Source organism: Protopterus annectens, chromosome 12.part0, assembly GCF_019279795.1.
Source record: "Protopterus annectens isolate FY-2018-M chromosome 12.part0, PAN1.0, whole genome shotgun sequence".
Lineage (NCBI taxonomy): Eukaryota > Metazoa > Chordata > Ceratodontiformes > Protopteridae > Protopterus > Protopterus annectens.
Window position 1 is genome coordinate 1,427,322,515 of NC_056746.1, and position 20,745 is coordinate 1,427,343,259.

Below are 20,745 nucleotides of genomic sequence, written 5' to 3' on the forward strand. Positions count from 1 at the left end.
GAACGAGTTCCCTATGATCTTTTGTAACTTTTACTTGTGGCTTCACCACTGATCCAAAAAGTGTTCTGATGTGGGGCTTTTGTGTCTGATTGATTGGCAGCGGAGTTTTTTTACAGTGTCGAGTTGCCATCCCGGTGCCCAACCTTCCATGGAAGGCACACACATACACACACTCATTCCTAGGGCCAATTTAGAGTATCCAATCCACCTACAGCATTGTCTTTGGGATGTGGGAAGAAACCGGAGCACCCGGAGGAAACCCACGCGACCACAGGGAGGGCATGCAGACTCCGCCCAGAAGGCACCCCAGCCAAGGATCGAACTGGAGAACCTCTTGCTGTGAGGTGACAACGCTAACCGCTGCACCATCGCGGCCGGCCCCCTGACTTTGCAGTTAAGACACTGAATAATGAAAAAGAAACAAGACAGCCACCAAGTAGCAGCTCTTGTTTGAAGCTCTGCAGAAAAGAAACTGTTCTGATTAAATGTGGTTCTGAGAATTTGAAAATAACTATCTGGAATAATATGTAACTTTACCCATACAATGCTAGAAACTCTAAACTGACTTTTTCTTTCTGTTGGAACAACTTTGTTGTAACTACCACTGAAAACATCATCTATAGACGACTTCCAGCAAGATTCCACATACTGAAATGACAACCAAGAAAGACCTGCAACAGGTTTTAAACTCAGTAGAAGAGCACTTCGTGAAAACTGAATAATTCTAAAAATAAAATGAAACATATAGGATAACAGCAGAAAAACAGTGCGAACGTCTAAAAATATGGTTGAAAAGCACAGCTATCAATACAAGGCACAGAAACTTCACTTAATGATATGGAATGAATAACGAAAGAAGTGGAATTGCATACTGAGTTCCTTCTAAAACAGAATACAGGGTCAATAAACAAAATGTTGAATTCAGAAACAGAGAAGGAGAATCTGTACTGAAGACAGCTTAGATAAATTCCCCAATAAAATGTAGACACGCCAAAATAAGGTTTTATAATAATTATGCTAACAAAACACTTAGAAAGAGAACAGAATGCTAATCATACTATTTGAAGGATGAATAAATTGCCAAACTTTATACTATTTACATACCAGTGTTCAAGAAGGAGGATATGAGCTGTCAAAAATACATGCCATAAATATGTTAGTTAATTAATTAGTTAAAATAATATGTTGTTTCTGTTAAAAATACACTACAGTTAATACATTTAAAACACATGGAAATTAATCTTCAGATATGCAGGACTGTTCCATTTTGAGCTGCGTTTTTTGGTTAATGAGTTAAGAGGAAGGAACGGGGGAGGAGAAAACAGAAGGGACAAGTAATACAAAATCAAATATTAAAAGAGTAATACAAGCTAAATTACTATTGAATAAAGGTGCCTTCATACTGACTTTTTATTTACATGAAGTAATTCAATATATATCAGGCCATGCCGTTTATTTATTACATCCTTCTCTCAAAGTATGCCTGAAATAGCTTGAAAAATATGACAAGCTAAATGTTCCACTAAGACCTTTCCTTGTTTAATATGCCAGTCACCATTATTAGAAGTGTAATTTTACAACACAGAATACAATTAAGTAAAATGTTGTTAATGTTGTTGTTGTTGTTGTTGTATCTTTCGGCTTTTCCCGGTTAGGGGTCGCCACAGTGGAACTCCGGTCCGCTAATGATTGGCAGTAAATGTTTACGTACTGACTTGCCAGGCCTGACGCACAACCTTCAACAAAGGTACGCCCATTCACGCATGTCTCCACACAGAAGATGCTTTAGCTGAGAATCGAACAGGACAACGTCTTACTGTGAGGCGACAATGCTATCACAGCACCACCACCGCAGCTGTCTGTATACAAAAGAATGGCTCAAGTTCTTACAGTTATTCAATATGGTAGTTGCTGACAGATGCATATGGCATACTAGCACAGATAATGTTCATGGTACACATTGAGAAGCAGTGAGGTGGACAACAGAACCATGGAGGGCAGACAGTCAATCTCTTTTTTTACATTACAAGAGCTCTGAGTTATAAAAAGAAATAGCAGAGAGGTTGCATTTTATCCATGAACCAGATATGGAATCTGGAAAACTTGCACAAACATAGCTGAGTACAGGTGAATGAATATATTAAAATTACCAATAAAATGTGGTGTATTGTGTGAAGCCCACTACTGCTACCAATATGTGATGGCGACTAATATGTGATGTCTCCACGCTGCGCCAGTAATCAAGGAGCTTGACTCCTCACCACTGCCACCTGCAGTTTGTGCACTAGACAGGGACGTGCACTTGGAATACAAATGGATACACTCAGTATTTCCAGATGCAGCCCACTCTGCAAACAGTACAATTTCCCTTAAGAGTACACAGAGAACACACTCAGCCCGGGGTCTGGATGTCACTATTTCTGTCTCCCTCCAGGTCCCCAATAAGACACCCCACTAGTACAGCTGTAGGGTTAGGTCCTCAGCCGAGTGTCCAAGCCACTTCCTCCAGCACCCTCTCTGTAAACCCAGTGCTTCGTGTCCCTGCTCCAAGTAGTACACACACACACACACACACACACACACACACACACACACACACACACAAACACACACACACACAAACACACACACACACCTGGGAAAGGCAGGCACAGCTTTACCTGCTGTGTCCCCTTCTGCCCAGAGTATAAGGTAGTTAACACTGCCAACAGACACTCCACAATCAGCTACTCTAAGGTCCTTAAAGGATGTGCAATTATACTGTGCAATATTAATACTAATACAAATGGTAGTAGTTCACCAAGATGGCTAGGCCTTCTGAAGTGGCCCACATAGTGTCACCAAATAAATATAAGCACTTTCAAAGGTTAAATACTTTCTATAAGGACCAGCCACAATTAAAACTTTGTGTTTTTCAAGTGCCCCTTGAGAAATGTGGCTTGAGAGAAAAAAGCCTATCTGGGAATATGTTACCCCATTCCCCGTTGCGACAGCCCATCTGCGTTGGCATTGCTGACACCACTACGGTGTTATACTGTCATGTTATAGGCCTGCAATCCTAAGCTCCATCTTAATAACTTGGAATTTTGCTGGCTGGTTCTATGTAGTCATGTTAAGGAATTGTGGTCTGTAACTACAGTGAATTTCCTTTCATACAGATAAGGCTGAAGTTTCTGCAGTGCCCTCACTATGGCTAGACATTCTTTTTCTACAGCTGCATAACATTCCTCCTTGGGATGTAGTCTAAGGCTGACATATACCACTACTCCCTCTGAGGAAACCTGATTAAGTACAGACCCACCCATTGGTTTGTAGCATCCACCAGCACAACAAATTCTTTGCTGTAATCTGGACTGGCTAACACAGGAGGTCCTCCTAAAGCTCCTTTAAGCTTCTGGAATGACTGCTCACATGCAGGGGTCCACACTACCTTACCAGGCCTGTTTTCCCTTGTCAGATCTGTGGGGGGAGCAGTTATGGTACTATAATTGGGGACAAACTTTCTATAGTACCCTACTGTCCCTAATAATGCCATCACCTACTTGTTTAGTAACAGGGGCAGGGCAAGCCTGAATGGCTTCCACTTTGACAGGTCCTAGCCTGATCATACTACTCCCCACTCTATGTCCCAGGCAGCAGACATCTGCCATACCTACCTGACACTTACTGAGCTTAATGGTCAACCCTGCCCTCTGCAGTCTGACCAGCAACTGCCTGACATGCTGAAGGTGTTCTTGCCAGGAATGGTTGTAGATGGCAATATCATCCAGGTAAGCAAGTGCATAACCTCCTGCTCCTGACAGGATACGATCTACCAGCCTCTGAAAAGTTGCTGGGGCATTTTTCATCCCAAAGGGCATCTTCACAAACTCATACAAGCCGAAAAGAGTCACAAAGGTTGACCTCTCTCGCGTGTTGGGAGTCAAGGGCACCTGCTAGTAACCCTTTGTAAGATCAACAGTGGTAAGATACTTAGCCCCACCCAGCTGCTCTAGGGCTTCATCTGTCCTAGGCATGGGATATGCATTGGACTCTGTATGACTATTTAGTTTCTACACAGAACTTGGTGCTGCCATCTTTCTTTGGAATCAGTACCACTTGGAAGGCCCAGGGACTGCTGGACTCCTGGATTACTCCCGGTTCCAACTTCTCCTGTATCTCCTCCCTCAGAGTCTATCTGACTCGTTCAGGCACCCTATAAGGATCCTGCTTTATAGGTCTTTGGGGGCCTGTATCCACACCGTGTTGCACCAGGTGAGTGCACCCTGGTTTCCCAGTGAACATGTCCCTGAACTCCTGTAACAGTGCTTGGATTTCTCGAACCTGGGTAGGGGATAGCCGTTGGGACATTGCTACCCCTTCCACTGAGGTGTCAGTCCGAGCCTCACTGAGATCAGTCACCAGATCCTCTTTAGACTCCTCCTGCCATCCACTGCAAATACTCAGTACAAGGGCCTCCCTATCATGGTAAGGCTTCATCATGTTAACATGGTACAATTTGTGCCTCTGCCTCCTGCCTAGCAGTTCTACCATTTAGTTAATATCACTGATGCTTCTTACCACCTTGAAGGGTCCCTCCCAAGCCACCTGCAGTTTGTTGTGTCTGACAGGAATGAGAACCATCACCTGCTGTTGCACAGCATACTCTCTGGCTCGAGCATTCCTGTCATACCAGATCTTTTTCTGCTATAGGGCTCCTGTCAGGTTCTTCTGGGCCAAGCCCAATGAGCTCCCTAAGCCTTGCCCTAATGTTTAGGATATATGCCACAATAGACTCCTTGTGGGATTCACACACACCCTCCCACTCATCATGAATCAAATATAGAGGCCCCCTCACCCTATGCCCATACAGCAACTCAAATGGTGAAAAACCTGGGGATTCCCAGGGTATGCAAACAATAGATGGGGCAGATATTTGTCCCACTCCCTCTTAAACTGGTCTGCACATGCCCGTAGCATGGTCTTTAATGCAGAGTTTAACCTCTCCACAAGACCATTAAGTCTGGGGTGGTGGTGGTGGGGTCTTTAGGTGCTTTACCCCACAGCACTCCCACAGACAAGCCAGCAGGTTTGACATGAAATTGGCACCTCTGTCAGTCAGTATTTCTCTTGGGAAACCTACCTTGATGAAAATCTATAGCAAAGCATTTGCCACCTTCTCTGCCTCAATGGAAAACAGAGCCATTGCCTCAGGTTATCTGGTAGCACAATCTACTGCCACTAGGACATACTTCTTCCCAGTGGAACTTGGGGTACTCAGAGGCCCCACAATATCCATAGCTACCCTCTAAAACAGCTCCTCTATCAAAGGCAAAGTTATCGAAGGAGCTATGACCTTGTCTCCTGCCTCACCTACTTTCTGTCACTGCTCACAGGTCTTGCAGTACCCTGTTACATCCCTGGCAATCCCAAGCTAATAAAAGTTTTGCATAGTATGTCTCTTGGTACACTTTATGCCCATATAACCTGCAAAGAGAATGTCATGGGCTATGGCTAGAAGAGTTAGACGGTAGGCTCTGGGAAATACTAACTGCTGTATTACCTCACCTTCTAGCCCTCCCTCAGCGGTCCACTCTCTATACTGCAACCCTTTGTTCCAATATACAGAATCCCCTTTTCCTTGAGAATCAGGTGCCTCACTAGCTACCTCACTCAAACCTTGCAATGTATGGTCTGGGAGCGGAGCCTGTCTCAATTCTCTCTTTGCAACTCTTCCTAGCTCCCCTTCCACAGGAAGTCAGGTATCCTCTGACAATGGTGCCTCATTGTCAGCCTGGGTACTACTACTCACCTCTGCCCTTGTAGTCACTCTGTCCAAGGGAACATCAGTACTCACCAGCAGCTGTTGCTCATCTTCAGGCTCACTGTTACTGGGTAGCTCCCTCCCTGAAGTAGCCACATCAGCAGTCCTGGCTTCAGGTGTGTGGTCTGTCTGGGACTCTACCAGGCTACCAGACCCACATGCCCGTCTCCAAGTCTGACTGCATGTCACTGCATACGCACAAGGTACTGCATTATCAAAATCATTCCCTATCAAGACATCTGCAGGCATATCCTCAAACACACCTACTTGCTTGCTTCCTTTCCCACTTTCCCAGTCAAGGTGAACCCAGGCCAAAGGCATCTGGAATGGGATCCCTCCTAAAGCTTTGACTGGAGTGGACTGCTCAAACATTTACTGTTCCTCTTCGGCCACTGCAGGCTTCACAATAGTCATTATCAGAGGCTGTGTCTCTCTTGGCAGTGGCCTGTTTTCCATCCACCAAGACTGGACATAAAATGTGCTGGTAGTTTAGTACCCCTGCTGTCTCCACATAACTTACCACTGGCATTTTGTTATTCCCACTTCCTGGCTCCCCCATCTTTTTTCCCCATCTTGCCTCTGTGGCATCCTTGAGCGTGGCTGTGTACCTGAACTAATGACTTCCCCTGAAACTAGTGGATTCTGTTGGGTGCTAGGTATAGTTCTCCTTTTTTCCCCTACTCATCTGCAGAGTTGCATTCCCTGTCTGCCAACCAGATTCCCTTGTCCTCAGGCAAACAGCTTAGGGCTTCTTCCCTCACCAAAAGGTCTGCCAGCCTTTGAAAAGTGGTGACCTGACACCCACTCACCCACCTATGAAAACAAGTGCTTAGTTCAGCAATATAATCAGATATACTTTCATCTGCCTTGCGTCTATGCTCATGAAACTTTTCTGTAAGCTTCAGGTGTTAACATAAAACATTGTAATAAATGGTGCGTAACTTGATCATAATCTAAACAATCAGTATCAGACAATTTGTAAACAACAGTTACAGCTTTACCATGGAGTGAAGGGGTGAGGAACTGTATCCAGAACCCTTGGTCAACATTATACCGTTTGCATACTCTTTCAAATATATGAATAAAACTATCAAAACTATCACCTTCTTCATATTGAGTTAGATACTGACTTTACTGCTTCCGGGGAATTATTACTTCCTTCTCCATTACTTCCATGACCCTGGCAAAAAGTCAGGATTTCCTTTTCATGTTGCCTCTGCCTCTCATTTTCTTCAGCTTCCAAATGTTGGTGTCCCTCTGCTGATTCTACTTTGGCCTCCAAACACCTCAGTCTCTCTCTTAATTCTAATTCCAAATGTTTGGACTTCAGTTCAAGTCTCTTTACTTCTAGATGGATTTTTAACTCCCCTTAGGAAAAGTTGAACTGTCCTGTTTCTGACAGCTGTACATCCCCAATGCCAGACTGGTTGTCTTCCTGGTTGCTGGTCTGTGATGTAGCTGTGATTAAGGTTGCAATCATTTCCACTTTAGTCAGGTAGGCATGCCCTAGTCCTTTGGCTTAGCACATCTCAGCCAACTCGTTCCTTGTAAGCTTGCCACGATCCTCTGCTAAAATCTTTGCCTGCTCTCCCTGACCAACTATGCTATCAAAAGTAAATAAATAAAACTATAGTAATATGAAACTCTGAATGTCTACCATGTGGCTGTTGAGAGTACAAACACCTTCTTTAGTGACAACTGCATACAAGCTACAGAAAGTCAGTATCCACACCACTGCTCACCAATGTGTGACCACGTGATGGTCCCAACACTGCCAACCAACATGTGATGTTCACCATTGCTACCAATATGTGATGGCTACCAATATGTGACATCTCCATGTTGGGCCAGTAATCAAGGAGCTTGAATCCTCACCACTGACACAGGAGAGGAACATGCACTAGGAATACAAATGGATACATTCAGTATTTCCAGATGCAGACCTCTCTGCATCAAATATAATTTCCCTTAAGAGCACACGGAGAACACACTCAGCCAGGGGTCTGGATTTCTCTATATCCATCTTCCTAAAGGTCCCCAATAAGACTCCTCATTGGTACAGCTGTAGGGTTAGGTTCTCAGCAAAGTGTCCAAGCCAAGTCCTACAGCACCCCCTCTGTAAACCCAGTGATTCATGTCCCTGCCCCAAGTAACACACACACACACACACACACACACACACACACACACACACACACACACACACACACACACACACACACACACCAGGGAACGGTTGACAGAGATATACCTGATGTGTCCCCTTAGGCCTAGAGTATAAGGTAGTTACCACCAGACACTCCACAATAAGCTACTCAAAGGCCCTTAACAAAGGGTGTCCAATTATACTGTGTAATATTAATACTAATACAAATGGGAATAGTTCACCAAGATGGCTAGGCCTTCTGGAGTGGCCCACACAGTGTTACCAAATGACTATAAGCACTCTCAAAGGTAAAATACTTTCTACAAGGACCAGCCACAATAAAAGTTTAAATGTATTTCATAATAAAGAATAAAAGAATATGAAAATACTGAATACATATTTCAAGTAAACCACAGAGTTCAACTCACAGAAAATATTGAAATTAACATTGATGGACAGACTCATACAAATAAAGAAAAGCACTCTCTGAACTAAGCTTCACTATATTCCTGACTGAATCTAAGAGAATTTTACTGTTCCCTAGTTAAGGTACTTACTACTGCAAGGCAAGATGCTGTGGGTCAGGGTCTTTCAAATCAGGATCCCCAAAACAGAATACACAAATACTCTGAGATTTATGTAATATCTAAAATATAATTTCCAAGAGGGCTGGCAGAATGACCTCATCTCGTCAACTGACTCTAGATTCTCACAGTATTCCCCTTTGTAGTTGAGACAGGACTTTAGCACAGATGGCCACATTGCACATATAAATGTTTATGGCAGTGTCTGGGGCCTCCCTTCTTTTTACTGAACTAATGAACAATGGCTCTTTCCCAGACCCAGAGTCTCCGGTCCCATTCAGCACTGTGGGGTGCTGTTTCAATAGTTTAACAGCTCAATTACACTTCCCTTATTTTTCTTATAGTTAAGCTTTGCTGTCCCAGTGTCCTCAATTAAAACATATACATTTAATTCAGTTGCAATAATACATGTACATTTCATTTCAGCAGGGTGCACTGTTGATATATTTTAGCACAAGCAAACCTCACATATGCATATTCAGCACAAGCATTTACATAAATAAATTTGATATACAAATGACATACAGTTCTAATACATTTGTAATACAGGCATCTTATATAAATCAGTTTCATATTCACAGGACATATCATTCTTTACAAAACTTCAGCTGGCTATGCTGGCACCTGCCCATATCATCACATACTGAAACATGGATGAGGGATGTGACCTAAGACCTGTATATGGTTAAACAATGAATTAGAATTATTTGTAAATCTTAATGACAAGGAATATATTGCCAAAATTTTCTTTAGGATTCACTTAAAGCCTATAAATATAGCAATATACTTGTTTGGTGTATACATAAATAAAAAGAATGGGACAAAACTAATGGGCTTACAAAACAGACTTCATGTTGCAAAAATGAAAATCAAAAAATGAGAAAATATGAATGTATATTGATGACAACTGATAAAAGATGTTAATAAATTTTATATCACAAAAATTTTACAGTAATAGAGATAACCAAACTCAGTTATTATGCTATAAATATAAAAGGGATTCAAAACTTAATAATGAAAATCAAATATTGAAGAAATCTAACCAAATTCAAATTTTCAGAAACAAGAAGACTAAAAATATAATTTCAGATGTTGATGGCATCCTTCAGGAATTTAGTATTTATTATAAAAAACTAAATAAATGCTTAGTACTAAAACTAAGCAACAGACAAATGATGGACAAATTTATTAGAGGAAAGGTTTTGAAGAAACTCCAAGTAGAGGGAATAACCAAATTGTTAAAACCAATAGAAATTAATGAAACAAAAAACAGATAATATAAACAGGGCACCAATATATTCCTTTAAATATATAACATTCTATATTCTAATATTATGCATACTTTTCACAAAGTTCTAGTGACATACAATATACTAAAAATATATCTTCATCTTTAAAACATGCAAAGACTCAAAACTGTTGTTCAGCTTATAGACTTGTATCTGATGTTCTTCGTGTTTCACTGTTGCAGTCATCACATTTAGGTTATCTGCTTGCAGTAGCCCTCAGTTGGCCTGATTATCAAAGTCTTGGGTCCTGCGTCGGTTGCTGTCTCATCTTCCATGACGTCAGGTAGTCAGGGGTATAAAGCATGCATCTGATGCCATTACATCTGACTTTCTTGTCATGTGGTGCCCAAAGCAGAAGCAGTTCGCAAGTGCCAGTCGGCCAACTCCTGAAATTTTCATTTACGAGTTTCAGAACCGAAGTCTGCAACTAAAGCTAAGTACCCCGTTGGGGAAACCTTTTCTTGCTCTAAACCGATGTCAGTAAAAGTCAATAATTGTATTTCTTATGGAAAGCAAATACTTCATAAAGATTTTCATTCATACTGTATTCTTTGCCTAGGCCCTGACCACGACGTACCTCGCTGTTGGATTTGTGCCTTATTTAAACAACAAACTATTTGTCATCGGTATATTTACGCTTCTAAATATTTTGGTACTCGGTTCAATTATCCAGATATGACTTCGGTAAGCCACCCAACTACAAACATTCTGAAAAAAAATGCAAAGATAAAGACAGAGACAGGCCCTCTAGGTCCAAAGTTGGCGACGGCACTTCTCCTAAACTAGTCACCAGTTCACCGGTACTCAGTGAGGTGCTTTCGCAGCCCCTGATACCCACTACTTCAGATTCACAGGCCTCTACGGAAACCCATTTGGAGTCCGGTATGCCGCGAGATGCTTCAACTGTGGAATCTGTGGATGTCTCTGCCTTGGATGGGTCCAGAGCCACTGTGCAGGCATTGGCTTCTGAGGGTGTATTCAGGCCTACTGACTTGCATATTAAACCAACGCCATCTTCTTCTTCAAGGCCTAAAACTCAATCAATGCCTAGAAAACTGACACCCAGACCACATGGTCAGGCCTCTATGCCTAAAAAACAAATGATAAGAATGGCTGAAGACTTTATTACTTTAATCAGGGGAAGCCAACCTTCCCCCTCTAAGAGACCTAGGACTGAATTTGGTTATGATTCTTCTGACCAGGATTCTGAAATTTCTGTTTCTTCTGATGACCAGGATTTACCCTTATCTACCTATGAGGAATCTGATGCAGAGGACTCTATTCCTTCTGCTTCCCCTCCAGAGGATTTCTCTTTTGGTGAAACCTTGCATACTCTTAGGGAGCATTTTCGCTGGGAAAGCCAGGATAACTCTGATTCTAAAAAGAGGCCTAGGGATTACTTACTCCTGCCCCAACACAGGCCTTTAGCTATCCCCCCTGTACTGGACATTGTTGATGATGCCTTTTCGGAGTCTAGCTTGGCCCCTGACTCCTTACCTCCTGCTCCCAGAAAACCAGATAGATATTACAGGATTCCTGACTCTCACAAGTTCCTCTTTAAAAATTCTACTGCGGATCCTGAGACCATTTCACAGGGACCCAAGGGCATAAAGGCTACTACTGCCAAAAATCCTACCCCCTGTGATAGAGATTCCAGGGCGCTGGACAGATGGGGTAAGAAGGTATACACTTCTGCAATCTTGGCCATTAGGGCCTTAAATTGCCAGTTTCATATGTTAAAGTATCAGCATCATATTATTGGATTGTTTAAACAGAAAATTATGTTGATTCCTGACTGTGCTGAAAATAAGGATTTACAGGATTTAATGCATTATGCTGAACAAGTTGGAAAATATACTTTGCAATGTGGTTTTGATTTACTAGAGGCATCTTGCAGGGTTGCTGTTACTGGGTCTGTACTTAGAAGGCATGCTTGGCTTAAGGAGCAATCTTTGCCAGATCATGTTAAAGCTAAATTGTTGGATGCTCCCTTAAACCAGGGCCTCCTGTTTGGCAACAAAGCAGAAGAAGTACTTAAAAAGATGGAGGAAAAAGCTAAATCTATGCAGACTGTTAAAGATTTCCTGCAAGTGCAGCTTCCAAGATTTAGTAAGCATTGGCCCTCTAAGAATTGATCCTTTCCTGCCTCTTCCAGGCCTTGTTAGTCCAAATCCAGAACCAGCAGAACATTCAGGCTTCAGTCCCAAGGTATGCACAGGACTAAGCAGTTGGGGGCTCCCACTTCCGAAGCAGGGAGTAGTAAGACCCCTCCTTAGGGTAAACTGTCTCAATGACTTAACTTTAACACTTCCAAGCCCTTCTCAACTGACTGCTCCTTTACGGGGAAAGATTGCTCTGCAGGCAAAAAACTGGGAACTCATTACCCAAGACAAATGGGTTTTAAATATAGTTTTCCAAGGATACAGATTCCACTTCCACACTTTACCAACCCCAAACAGTTGGCCAGAGGCTCAAAAGCAAGTTCTCTCTCTCTCTCTCTTAAGTATAAGGGCTATTCAAACTGTCCCAGAAGAGGAAAGGGGACAAGGTTTCTACTCAAGACTTTTTCTGGTGCCCAGAAAAGACAACTCCTGGCATCCTATCCTGGATCTCTCTATCCTAAACACTTTTTTGGTGATCCTAAAATTTAAGATGCTAACTCTTCACCAGTTGCTTCCTATGCTAGGCAAGGATGCCTGGTTGGCAACACTGGATTTAAAGGAAGCCTACCTGCACATCCCAATCAGGGAATCTTGCAGAAGATACCTACGCTTCAAAGCAGACTTCATGCACCATCAGTTCTATGCGCTGCCCTTTGGCTTATCTACTGCGCCCACGGTATTCACAAAGTGCCTAGCTCCAGTCATTGCATTTTGCAGGCAAAGAAATACTGAAATATACCCATACCTGGACGATTGTCTAATTCAGGCAGAAAGCGAGGACATCCTATTGAATCATCTGGTGTTTGTACAAAAAGTGCTAACTTCTCTGGGGTACACCATAAATGAAAAGAAATCACATCTGGTACCCTGCCAATAAATTGTATTCCTGGGAGCAAGCTTGAACACACCTTCCAGGATGGCTTTCTTCATGCCAGAGAAACAAGTTCATTTGACAGCTTACTTCAAACTAATGGCCACAAAGACCCTGCTATCTGCAAGACAAATACTGCAAGCCTTGGGGTTTATGGCCTCCTGCATGCTCCTAATTTCATATGCAAGACTGCATATAAGGAAACTACAATGGTATCTAAAAAGCCTATGATCTCAACATCCTCAGGCTCTAGAAGCAATGATTCCTATTATACCTTGCCAACAGTTGAGTTCCTTTGGTGGGCAGAGGCCTGCCACCAAAACAAGGGACTACCGTTCACTCTAACCCCTGCCGCCCAAACCCTAACAACAGATGCATCAGACTATGCATGGGGGACTGACTTGGCAGGGAGGTGCATTCAGGGCAAATGGAACCCAAGTCAAATGCACCTGCATATCAATCAAAAAGAAATATTAGCTGTACAGAATGCTCTGACAGCCTTCAAGGACCACATTCTATCAGTACAGTTAATGGTAAAGATGGACAACACCACTGTTATGTGGTACATAAACAAGCAAGGGGGAACCCACTCATACCCACCCTGGTGACTAGCCATGGCTCTGCGCAACACAGCCCTGAGCAACCAAGTGCACCTACAGGCTCAGTTCCTGCCAGGAAAGCTAAATACACTGGCAGACGATCTAAGCAGAAATCGCAGGGACCCACACAAGTGGAAACTGGAACCAAAGACATTCAACATGTTGATAAACAAATGGGGGAGCCCAGAGTAGACATGTTTGCCTCCCCCAGAACTACCAATTGGACAAATTCTGCACAAGGACTCCCCACAAACAAGCTTGGAAAGTGGATGCCCTTTCCTTCACCTGGAAAAAATCTATCAGTTTATGCCTTTCCTCCTCTGCCTCTCCTCTCCAAGGTACTACTAAAGATCAAACAGGACAAACCAAGGACGATACTGATTGTACCAGACTGGCTACACCAACACTGGTACCCCCTCTTGCGCAGTGTATCACTGCTGGCACCATGGCACCTTCCTCAGACCCCTACCCTGCTGTCCCAGCAGGAGGGCCAGATTCTGCACCCTCAGCTTCAAGCCCTAAACCTGGCAGTCTGGCTAATTACCTGATCTCTCCATTACCATCCCTCAGTGTTGGATATCATTCTGGAGGCAAGGAGGCCTAGTACTAGAAAATCCTATGCTGAAAAATGGAAAAGATTCTGTTCCTGGAACCAAACTCAGGGGATGAGCACAGCAGCGCCCAATTTACCTCAGATTCTTCAATACTTAACTGAGATGCTTCACAAAGGCCTTTCCTTTTCCTCCATCAAAATTCATGCCTCAGCCATTTCAGCTCATTACAACACAGAACCACTCCTCTTCTCTCATCCACTGCTTAAGCAGTGCCTCAGAGAAGCCAAAAACCTAAGACCACCCAGGAGAGCCCCTACTCCAGCCTGGGACCTTAACTTTGTATTGGAAAAAAGTACAGTTGTGTACCTACCATAAATGTAGATGTTTGAGTGTATTCACTGTTGCAGTCATTATTACACTTGGGTTATGCTGCTGGCAGGCTACCCGCAGTCGGCCTGAATTCCAAAGTCCTGGTCCGGCGTCAGTTGCTGTCGCCTCTTCCCTGACGTCAGTGCACCAGGGGTATATAAGATGCAGCCGACGCCATTTTCTTCAGTTTTTCTTGCCCCAGATGTCAGGTGCCCCCAAAAGGGGAGGCTAAAAACATTGCTTATAAAAAGCATGCACTAAAATAAACAATACCTTCATCTACAAGCAAATACACCACATAGGTTGTATAGAATAGAGAAGTACAGATAAGTCCCAGCAAAGAAAGGGGGATGGTGGGTGGATAACTTGGACTGCAACAGTGAATACACTCGAACATCTACATTTATGGTAGGTACACAACTGTACTATGTTCATCGTATTTCACTGTTGCAGTCATTACACTTGGGTTGAATCCCAGAGCTGAGGTAGGGCAGCTGGGTCTAAATAGGATTAGGAGTGGCTATGAGGCCCTGCAGAACTGCAGTGGCAAAGCCTGCTCTGGATTTAGAGTAAAAAGGTAAGTGATAATGCTTGGTAAAAGTGTGCACTGAACTCCAAGTTGCAGCCACCAAAATTTCCTTGGTTGGCACTCCTCAGAGAAAGGCTGCTGATGTGGCTGCTGCCCTGGTCGAATGTGGCCTAATGCCCTTAGGCACTGATTTGCCATGCTGTGCATAGCAGAAACGAATGCAGTGTCCTATCCATTTTGAAATAGTCTTCTTTGAGATAGCCTTTCCTTGTGATCCTGCAGCATATGCCACTAAAAGTTGCTCAGTCTTTCTGAAAGTCTTAGTTTTGTCCAAGTAGAAGCGTAGCTGCCTGTGTATGTCCAAAGAATGCAGAAGTCTCTCTCCTTTATTCTGGGGATTTGGATAAAAAGTAGGCAAATGAATGGTTTGATTAAGAGCCACACTGGATACTACCTTTGGCATAAATGTTGAGTTTATCCATAGAGAAACCCTGTCCGGATGGAAAATGATAAAAGGTTCCACTGCCATTAATGCCTGTAACTCTGAGACTCTTCTTGCTGAAGTTATTGCTAGGAGCAGAGCTGTTTTCCATGATAAGAATTTTATCTCAGCTGTATTGGCTGGCTCAAAAGGAGGCAGTTTGAGTTTTTTCAAGACAAAATTGAGGTCCCATGTAGGTATCGGTGCTCTCCTTGGGGGTCTTATGTTTTTGGCCCCTTTGAGGTACTGCCTTAGCAGTGGATGAGAAAAAATAGGTGGTTCCGTATTGTAATGAGCTGAAATGGCAGAGGCATGGATCTTAATTGATAAGAAGGATAGTCCTTTGTGTAGCATCTCAGTTAGGTATTGTAAAATCTGAGGAATATTTGGAACAAGCGGTTCAATTCCTTGTGCCTGATTCCAAGCACAGAATCTCTTCAATTTTTCTGCATAAGATTTATGACATCCATAACTGCTTTAGAGAGAGGTGAGTTCTGAGTGGTTATATTATTTGACATGCAGCCAGATTTAAGGTTCTGAGTTGGCTGTGCAGGATCTGATTGTTTTGTTGGCTCAGAAGATGAGGAATTTGAGGTAAAGTCCAGGCTGGGCCTTGAGACAAGCTCTTTAGGATTGGGTATCAGTGCTGGTGTGGCCAGTCTGGGGCAATCATAATCATTTTTGGCTTCTCTTGTCTGACCTTCAGGAGTACCTTGGGGAGGAGAGGCAGTGGTGGAAAGGCATAAACTGTCAGGGTTTTCCAGCTGAATGATAGAGCATCCACATTCCATGCTTGTGTGTGATAAGTCCTTGTGCAGAATCTCTGTAGTTGACAGTTGTGAGGGGAGACAAATAGATCTATGTCTGGGCATCCCCATTTCCTTGTTATCATGCTGAAGACTTGTGGATCTAGTTTCCACTCGTGAGGGTCATGAGGTTTCTGCTTAGTTCGTCTGCCAGAGTATTTGTCTTTCCTGGCAGGAATTGTGCTTGCAGATGCACTTGATAGGTCAATGCTGTGTTCCACAAAGTCATGGCTTGCCTGCAGAGGGGGTAGGAATGTGTGCCCCATTGCTTGTTTATGTACCACGACTGTGGTGTTGTCCGTCTTTAGCAATAGTTGTCCTGGATGGAGTAGATCCTTGAAGGCTATCAGGGCATTCTGTACAGCTAGCATCTCTTTTTGATTGATATGAAGATGCATTTGGCTTATGGGCCACGCACCCTGAATACATTTTTCTGCCATGTGTGCCCCCCAGGCATAATCCGATGCATCTGTTGTTAGTGTCTGCTTGGCTCTGGGTAAAGTGAATGGCTGTCCCTTGTTGTGGTGACAGGCCAGCGAAATTCCTGTTGCAGGCAGGGAATGAGAGTAATTATTGTTTCCAGGCTGTGGCAATGTTGAGTCCAAACACTTTTTAGATACCATTGTAGCTTCCTCATTTGCAGTCTTGCATATGGAATTAGCAGAATGCAGGATTCCATGAAACCCAAAGCCTGGAGAATTTTTCTTGCAGGTAACTGGGTTTTTGTTGCCATCATTTGGAAGTAACGAGTCAGTTGCTTTTGTTTGTCTGGCGTGAGATAAGCCATCTGGGCAGTTGTATTTAAGCTTGCACCCAGGAATATTTTCTCTTGAGAGGGCACTAGTTTTGATTTCTTTTCGTTTACTGTGTACCCTAGGCAAATTAATAATCCTTTTACAAACGCCAGATGCTTTAGTATAATGTCTTTGATCTCTGCTTGAATAATCGTCCAAGTAGGGATATATTTAAATTCCTCTTTGTCTGCAAAATACAATTACTGGTGCCAGGCATTTTGTGAAGACCCTGGGCGCAGTAGATAAGCCAAAGGGCAGTGCAGAGAATTGGTAGTGTTTTGAGCCAGCTATGAATCTGAGGTATCTTCTGCAAAATGTCTGATTGGGACATGCAGGTATGCCTCTTTGAGGTCCAAAGTTACAAGCCAAGCTTTCTTGCCCAGCATGGGCAGAAGTTGCTGCAGTGTCAACATTTTGAATTTTGGAACTTCCAGAAAAGTATTTAGAATAGACAGGTCCAGTATTGGTCTCCAGGCTTTGTCCTTCCTGGGTACCAAGAAAAGTCTTGAGTAAAATCCTTGCCCCTGCTCTTGCTGTGGTACTCTTTGAATAGTCCTCATGTCCATGAGACATGAAATTTGCTTTTGTGCCTCTGCCCATTGATTGTGCAGCAGGTCTGGCATACCTTTTGCCTTTGGGAGGGTGTGAAAGTGGAACCTGTAGCCATGAGAAACAATATTCAGTACCCATTTGTCCTGTGTAATCATGTGCCAATTTTGTGAGAAAAGTGCTAGCTTTCCCCCCTAAGGGTGCTGCCAAAAGGTAAGTGCTTGGCATTGGCAGTGGGAAGTCATTGGGACTGTTTCCTATAAGGTTGTGATTTGTCTTCTCTGCTTTTGGAGACAGGAGCACCCCATTGTTTAGGCTTGTATGAGCCTTGGGCCTGAGATCTGCCTCTGTATCCGCCTCTTTGTGGCCTGTCTGACACTGGAAAGGCCCAATTCTTAGAAGGCCAGTTCCTGCTAAATCTGGGTGGTTGAACCTGTAAGAAATCCTTTACTGTCTGCATTGACTTCGCTTTATCCTCCATTTTCTTTAACACCTCTTCTGCCTTAACACCAAACAAAGTATCATGCTGTAATGGAGCATCCAATAATTTTGCTTTAACATGATCAGGCAGACTCTGTTCCTTTAACCAAGCATGCCTTTGAATGACAGAGCCTGTAACTGCGGCCCTGCAAGAAGCCTCTAGTGAATCAAAACCACATTGCAAAGTATGTTTTCCCACTTGTTCAGCTGCATGCAATAAATCCTGCATTTCCTTGTTTTCAGGACATTCAGAGTTTGTCAGCATTTTCTGTTTTAGCAGAGACATTAGGTATTGCTGATATTTAAGCATGTGAAACTGGCAGTTTAAAGCCCTGACAGCTAAAGTAGCAGAGATGTAAACCTTTTTCCCCCATCTGTCCAGTGCTCTAGAATCCCTATCAGAGGGAACAGGGTTTTTTGCAGTGGAAACCTTGACCCCTTTGGGACCCTGAGATATAGTTTCTGGGTCAGCAGCAGGGTTTTCATAAAGAAATTTATGAGAATCTGGAACCCTGTAATATCTGTCTGGTTTAACTGGTGCAGGGGGTAAAGAATCAGGAGACAGACTGGACTCTGAAAATATATCATCTACAATGTCTAGTACAAGTGGAATAGCAAGAGGTCTGGCTTGAGGCAATGAAAGAAAGTCTCTGAGCCTTTTCTTGGTTTCTGAATAATCTTGGCTCTCCCAGTGGAAATGCTCCCTCATGGTGTGCAGGGTTTCCCCAAAAGAATAGTCCTCAGGAGGAGAGGCTGAAGGGATAGATTCTTCAGCATTAGAGTCCTCATAGGGAGGAAGAGAATATCCCTGTTCTGAAGAGGAATCAGAAGAAATAGAAACCTGATCAGACGAATCATAGTCAGTGTCTTGCCTGGGCCTTTTATCAGGAGGGGGATGGGAACCCCTGATCAAAGTAATTAGGTCCTCGGCCATTTTAAGCATCTGTTTCTTAGGCATGGATGACTGTCCTGGAGAATGCTGTACTTGTTTCTTTGTCTTTAAAGGTGTTTTAGGCTTTGTCTTGGTTGCTAAAGTGGTCTTGATAGAAAGCTGTGTAGGTCTGAAAACACCCTCAGAAGCCGATGCCTGCTCAGCGACTCCGGACCCATCTGAGGGAGTAGTTTCTATGGGCCCAATACCTTGAGTTTCCAGAGGCCTGGTTGTCTCCACGTGGGAGTTGGAGGCGGCCTGTGGCTCTGAGGTAGCGGGTGTCAGAGGCTGCGAAAGCGCCTCACTGAGAACTGGCGAACCAGCGACTGGCCTAGAAGAGGCTTCGTCGTCGGTTTTGGACCTCGGATGCCTGTCCTTTTCTTTTTCCTTGCACTTTTTATGAACTCCGGTCGTCGGCTGTCCCGACGGCATTATATACTTAAATCTTCGGCCAAAGTAATCGAAAGCAAAATCACACCGACGCTTAATAGTGCATTGGTTAAATCTACCACAAAACCGACAACTAGCAACGTCGTGGTCAGGGCCTAGGCAAGGAATACAGTAAGAATGAAAATCCTTATGAGGTATTTGCTTCCCATAAGAAATACAATTGTTAACTTTTACTGCCATCGGTCTGGAGCAAGAAAAAGTTTCCCCAATGGGGTACTTAGCTTTATTGAAGACTTCGGATCTGAAATTCAATTTAAAAAATCTCAGGAGTTGGCCGACCAGCACTTGCGAACTGCTTTTGCTTCGGGCACCACGCGACAAGAAAGACTGAAGAAAATGGCGTCTGCATCTTATATACAAGTGGCGCACTGACGTCAGGGAAGAGGCGACAGCAACTGACACCGGACCAGGACTTTGGAATTCAGGCCGACTGTGGGTAGCCTGCCAGTGGGATAACCCAAGTGTAATGACTGCAACAGTGAAACACGATGAACATCTTACTTTACCTCCTTTTGAAGACGGCCTTCTTTTTAGCCATCACTTCAGCAAGAAGGGTGTCTGAGTTACAGGCCCTTATGGCACTGGAGCCTTTCATCATCTTTCATGCGGACAGGGTGTCCCTCAGTACCAATCCCTCCTTCATGCCCAAGGTAGTATCCAGTGTGGCTGTTAATCAGTCCATTCATTTGCCAAACTTCTTTTCTAATCCACAGAACAAAGGGGAATGTATACTGCACTCCTTAGATGTGCACAGACAACTCAAATTTTAGTTGGGCAGGACTAAACCTCTCAGAAAATCTGAACAGCTGCTGGTGGCATTTGCTGCAGGGGCAGAGGGGAAGGCCATTTCAAAGCAAACCATTTCTAAATGGATAGGCCATTGCATTCATTTCTGATACAAGCACCATGGAAAACCTATCCCACAGGGGATAAGACCACATTCAACCAGGGCTGCATCTATCTCTACAGCCTTTCTCAGAGGTGTCCCTACCAGGGACATCCTAGAAGCTGCTACCTGGAGTTCTGTACATACTTTCACCAAGCATTACCATTTACCAATTTTCTCTAAATCCAGAGCTGGTTTTGCCACTGCAGTCTTGCAGGGCCTTACAGCTGGTCCTAATGCTATCTAAATTCCTCCTCCCATCTTTAGCTTTGGGAATCTACCCAAATGTGATGACTGCAACAGTGAAACACGAAGAATATAGTGCAGTTGTGTACACTTACCATAAATGTAGATGTTCAAGTGTATTCACTGTTACAGTCCTGGTTACCCTCCCTCCAGCCCCCTGACTTCTTTTGGCTATACCTCTATTCCTTTTTACTATGCTTTTTCGTGTATTTGCTT

General features: G+C 43.6%; 1 protein-coding gene across 2 annotated transcripts in view; it reads right to left on the minus strand.

Moving 5' to 3' along the window:
- DGKE (diacylglycerol kinase epsilon) overlaps positions 1-20,745 on the minus strand; it is a 1,358,385-nt gene that overhangs the window by 421,677 nt on the left and 915,963 nt on the right. The gene's annotated exons all lie outside the window — the stretch shown is intronic.